This window comes from Suncus etruscus, chromosome 4, assembly GCF_024139225.1.
Source record: "Suncus etruscus isolate mSunEtr1 chromosome 4, mSunEtr1.pri.cur, whole genome shotgun sequence".
Lineage (NCBI taxonomy): Eukaryota > Metazoa > Chordata > Mammalia > Eulipotyphla > Soricidae > Suncus > Suncus etruscus.
The window spans coordinates 92,837,507-92,843,594 of NC_064851.1; positions in this window are offsets into that span (position 1 = coordinate 92,837,507).

A 6,088-nucleotide genomic window follows, 5' to 3' on the forward strand; every position below is an offset into this window, starting at 1 on the left:
CCTGTCGAGTTTTCCCTGGGCTCGGAGTCAGGTGTAAACTCTGAACACTGCCAGGTGTAGCATTAAAAAAACTAAAGAAATAAAGTGTAATGAAAAATTCATGGAGTCTGAACAAAACTGCGCTTTTAGTATTCAAACGACAGAATAAAAGAGTTTTCAGAGCTCTTTGAATACAGATTACTGCATAATAGAAACAACAAATCCTAACTATATTTGATTATTGTCATTCATTGGTAATCTCTCTAATATTAAATCTTGAATGAATCATATTTCTCAACTTTTAGGTGGAGCCAGCCATAAGACTCTTGGGAAATTTATCAATTTACAGGCTAAACTATCATTAAAATAAGTAAGGGGTGTGTAGAGAAAAATCCAAGAAGATTTCACAACCTCTCTTTTGATTTTATTTCAATGTTTAACAATCCTATCAGGAAATTCTTCAATTATTCTAATCTAACTACCTCATGTTGCAATTTATTTTCTCATGTTCTGGCTTCAGTAGAGTTCGAGAACAGATGGTCACTATCATTTGCATAATAATAATAAAAACATGTTTCATGGGTTCAAAGGCTTGGTAGATCATGTCTTATTTTCTTTACCACAACAAATAAACCTAGCTCGTTAAGCATTAGTGGCCTTGCTTGAATATAACAGTGTTAAGTATTACAGAAAACATATCCATCTTTCTTAAGGAACACATAAAACACACTCAAACATGACTATGTTGAGCAGATATTAATATGCAACATAGTTTTGAATGAAAAATTAGTATCATTGAAAAATCTTTGATAAAACTGATGAGGAGGGCAGATATCTCTTAATTTAACTGAGCATATGTTAAGTATTAAGTAATTAAGGAAAATTTTACCTGAAATTTACATAAAAAAGCATGGATAGTTGAAAATTTTTTCATATATTTTAGAGTGAACGATAAGTGGCATCAAAATGCTAATGTATTTGCATTTTAGAGATGATAGTTTTAATTAAAATTTTTATTTTTCTTTTGCTTTCCACAAAATTTATTATTTATATTTCCTCTTTTTCCCTCTTTCTCACTCATTTTTCTTTTTTCTTAATATTCACTTTTCTTCATTTAAATTTTCAACCAATGTTTGATCTTTAAATTTATTCTATCATTAAAATAAATTCCATCACTGTTAATTGATTTCTTAGATTTTAGAGATTATGAGAGTTTGAAATAGTGTTGATTTATGATTCATCTACTCATTTGTTACTTATGTGTCTCATCATTTTCACAAGAGTTGAATCACCCTATGCTCAAAACTGCATTCTTTTTGCAAATTTTTATAACAAATTTACATTAATCAAGTCAAAAATGCTTTTCCTAAGAAATATTCCCTTAATTTATAGCCTCTTCATTCAAGGAAAACTTACTCTTCATATATTTTTTTTGTGGCTCAACAACCAAAGTAGCTTAAAATTTAAGTTTAGGGCCTAGACAAATACTGATAATACAGCAATTAAGATGTTAGCATCACATACACTTGAGCCATATTCAAATTCCTGGTGTTGTAAATGTTTCCTGGAGTACCTCTGTATGTCGTCTCCCCCTAAATATATATATAAAATATATATATTATATACATACATAATATATAAATGGAAGTTAGATTTACTTTAAAAACACATATATATTCTCCCCTTCAAATATATATATATGTATATATTGCATATATTATTAAGAACTTACAGAACCAGCATATACATGTCTTGCTATCAGAATATGCCGGCTTACTTTTCCAAATTTCTGAATATTTTGTACTTGAATTGACTTGTATCCATACTATGTAAAAGTTGCACTTCAATCCACTGGTTGAAAATTATGTATATGTCAAATTTTTTATTTTAGATTAATAATTTGAAACAAAGTTTAAAGTCTTTTAAATTTATAAATTATATTGCATTAATATTTTGAATACCTCCAATATATATCATGTTTCTTCAACATAAATATAACATTATAAGTTTAAAAATTATTTTGTTAGTCAGACCAGTTAGTCTGCCTTTACTTAGGAAAAATCTAATATACATGGGAGTAGAGACTATGTCCCTTTTTTGATTTGTGAATTAGTTTTAAAGTAGAACACACTAATATTTGTTGAAAAACATAATTTATTTTTTTGATATCTAATTAAAATTAAATAAAGCTTCTTACAGCTAAAGTAATAGTCATTACCAAATTTATTCATGGCACAAAAACCAAATACTTGGAACCTAATATTCACTGTTTTTAATATAATCTTGACTATAAAGTCATAAAAGGTAGATAAAGTAAGAATACTTTTCTCTGATCAATAAATATTATATTCTGATAGTCTTTTTTCTTATAAACAGTTTTAAATGGTTAAGTCATAGTTCTGTCATAATATAAAGTCATTCAATTAGGCATTTTACTATTAAATGTTTTGCAGGGCTAATCATATCCCTAGAGATAATTATATTATAAACATTTTCACTAAATCAATATGAAACAGATGTTTCTCTTGCCCATACATGTCAAAATTTTAGTGACATTCTTCTAGATAAATTGTGCATTACCTTATTTCATTTTATCTATGACTGTGAGACAGACCCCTGGAGCTCATTTGCTCTTATCTTACCTTTAGGACCAATTACACAAAGAAAATTAGTTTCCATTGGAAATTGCTTTGACTCATCTCCCATTTGATCATAGTAAATATGAATATTTACTTGGATTAGTCAACTTTTTAATTTTGGTTTGGTTTTGAGGCCTCACCTGATGATGCTCAGGGGTTACTCCTGGCTATGCGCTCAAAAATTGCTCCTGGCTTGGGACGCTGGGGATCGAAACCGAGGTTCGTCCTGGGTCAGTAGCATGCAAGGCCCTACCATAATACTATCGTTCTGGCCCCAGGATTTGTCAACTTTTGTACAAGGTGTTCTCCTTCCAAAATTTTTATTTGAATTCAAGCTCAATAACAACCTAACAAAAAATAAACAACAATAACAACAAAAACAAAATGAGTATTCAGTGATGTATTTAGTAATGCAATAATTTAAGTTACTGTCACTCAGGGTACCCCTAGAAAGTCATATCCACAAATCATTTCTATTTCTTCAAACTCAAGCTTCTGGGGTCACAAAGATCTGATGTTCCAATTCTGTTCAAACATATTAATGGATCATTATACTTAATCAGTAAATTATTCCAAAGAAAGGTAGTGACCATGGATCAAGCTCTATTATCTCAATTATATATCTCAATTAATCTCTCTAATATCTTAATTATCTTATATAAGTGCATTAGAATAAGAAAAATCCAAGATACTTAAATATATTCATTTGAAGGGCGTAGGATGGCATTTTTCTTGACAACTCTATAAAATCTTTTAAAGCAATGCAACTCAAACCATTGGTGGCTTTGATTTGCTTAAGAAACAGTAAAGGGCTTTTCCAATGAATTATTTGATAAAATAAAACTCCCAATTTGAACCATATTACATGGTATATTAAGCAGAAAATGCCACGAGCAGAAGGCAATCATCAGATGCATGATCCGTGAAGTAAATTTACTGGAACTGTTAGTAAATTTACTGGATCATTGCTTTTGGAATTCCACATAAATCATGCAGGTCTCTGTACTTAGAAAAGAGTGTAAATGTTTAAATGCAGTGTCAAAGATTCTCCCTGATGTTGCTTTTACTGAGTATGTTCAATTTCTTTTTGCTCAGCTTTTTTTATTTTGAAATACAAATGTGATTCAATCTTTATTCAAATAAAGGGAATGGAACAGCATTTCAAAACCAATAACAGAAAATTGCCTTTGGAAAGCAAAATAGTGAACACATTTTCACTTTCATACCTTAGTATGTAGCCATGCCATGACAGATTGCAGCCCTACATTCCATTTTGGTCTATTTGTTCAAGAGCTTCGAAGAGCAGATCCCATTTACAGAAAGTTGCTGCCATCTACAGGCATTGTGGAACTTTAAATCTAACTTTCTGGTATCAAAGAACAAATAATCTCTCTGTGAATTAAAGTTGCTGTATCAGTCTATGTCTGCCCCCAAAACTAAATAAATAAGAACCTGTCAGTTAGAACCTGACAGGTGTTATTGTTTTTTTATATATTAGTCTTTATCCATTAAGTTGGTATTTGTTTATTAAACATAGAATAACTTTAGTAAATTAGCTCTTATGTATCTTGCAATATACATTAGCAATCAATATTCTTGTGATTTTATCTATATTATCTTTTTAGTCTTATTTATCATCTAGTTTTTCAATCTCATAACTATATAACTATTACTGTCTAAATTATTATTAAATGTAGTGTAAATAAATCATTAACTAAACCAATTCAGTTTTACTACAGTACATCTCCATGTTACCAATGCTGTAATATTGGTAAAGTAACCTGGCAACTAATACCTCAGTTTCTTTATTCTTAAAGTAATGCAATTCATGATGATGTTAAATTTACAATGGCATGACATAAAGTAAAAATAAGCATTTTGTTAGTCGTGTTACAGCATAATAACTTTTATTACCAACAGTAAAAGTTACACAAGGAAAAGGAAGAAATTTGTATTATCTCTCTGCATGTATTTAAATTTGTGTGTATGCTCAGATAGTAAATATAAATATACTCTCATGTTTAAAAATAATGAGTGAAAGCTAAGTATTTATCCAAAAGGTTCTCAAATAGTAGTCATAGAATCTTCTTAAGAGCCAATAAAAACTAATAATTAATCCAGCATCACTTTTAGAGATGGAACAAAAATTATTACTTGTGATACAACAGAAAATAAGGAATTTATGTTTACATTTATCTTCAACTCCAAAGTCATGACATGAAACAGAGTTCTGGGTGGATGTTACCCAGGCAGTAGGTTTCAATCAGAGATCAAAAATGATAGACTGGAATCATAAAAATAGTATAGGGGTTAAGGCACTTGCCTTGCATTAAACTGGCCTAGGTTCTATCTCCAGCGTACTATTTGGTCCCCCAAGCACTGCCAGGAATAATTCCTGAGTGCAGAGTCAGGAGTAAGTTCTGAGTACTGACAGGTGTGGTCCAGAAAGAAAAAAAATTAGGGAAAAATGTCAGACTGTATATTTTTTTCAAAATCCCAAAGTAAATTTTGCAAAGGTGGGCATAAAAAACATATCATGTAATGATAATCTACATACCACAAATTACTGATGACATTTAGCATTTGCCTTTATCCTTCAGGCAACAGAAAACTCTATAGTTCCATATATGTAGCAACAAATTGCATGGTTTCCTCAATCCTTGTGACTAAGTAGTATTCCATTCTATATGTACCACAGCTTTATTATGCACTTTGATCTCCATTGCTCTGGAAAACATTTTATTAAATATATGATTTATCTTAATTTTAAACCACAAATTGTGATACCCAAATTGCAAAAGGATGTTCATCATAAGCTCCTCACACCATTAAATTCTTTAGGGTGAAGACAAGTTGCTAAAATTCACAGTATAACATTTTTTTCTAGCTGAAAACTCTGGGGTGCACTCAGGAGGAGGCAAAAGATAATATAGAAGTAATATAATATAATAATATATAATATTATAATATAATATAATATAATAAATTTAATATATAATATAGAAGTAAGGTATTTACCTTACATGTAACCTACATTGATTATAACCACCCTATTCCCTTACATTCTTTCAAGGAACATCTTAGAACAGAGACAGGAATAGTCCCTAAATAGAAGGGTGTGGCCAAAAAATAGAAACACTGAAAATGAATCTGCTTTTTGAGGTAATTAATTCAAGGCTGATTCAAACTTAAATATATTTATTGTCTAAACCTGATTATTTCCATCTTAAGGCAAACTTATGTATTAATGTATCTAATGTATTATGTATCTAATGTCTATATAATAGATATAATGTATCTAATGATAGGATAATAAGCAAAAAACTTAATGAGTATTGGGTCCTAACACAATTAGATGGCACCAAGATTGAGTTTTTTGAAAATACTAACAGTAACTGTTTGTATTGTTAAGGAGAACTACTTATATTGCTTCGTTAAACAGTGAAGAAAAAGTAAAGAAAATGTTCAAT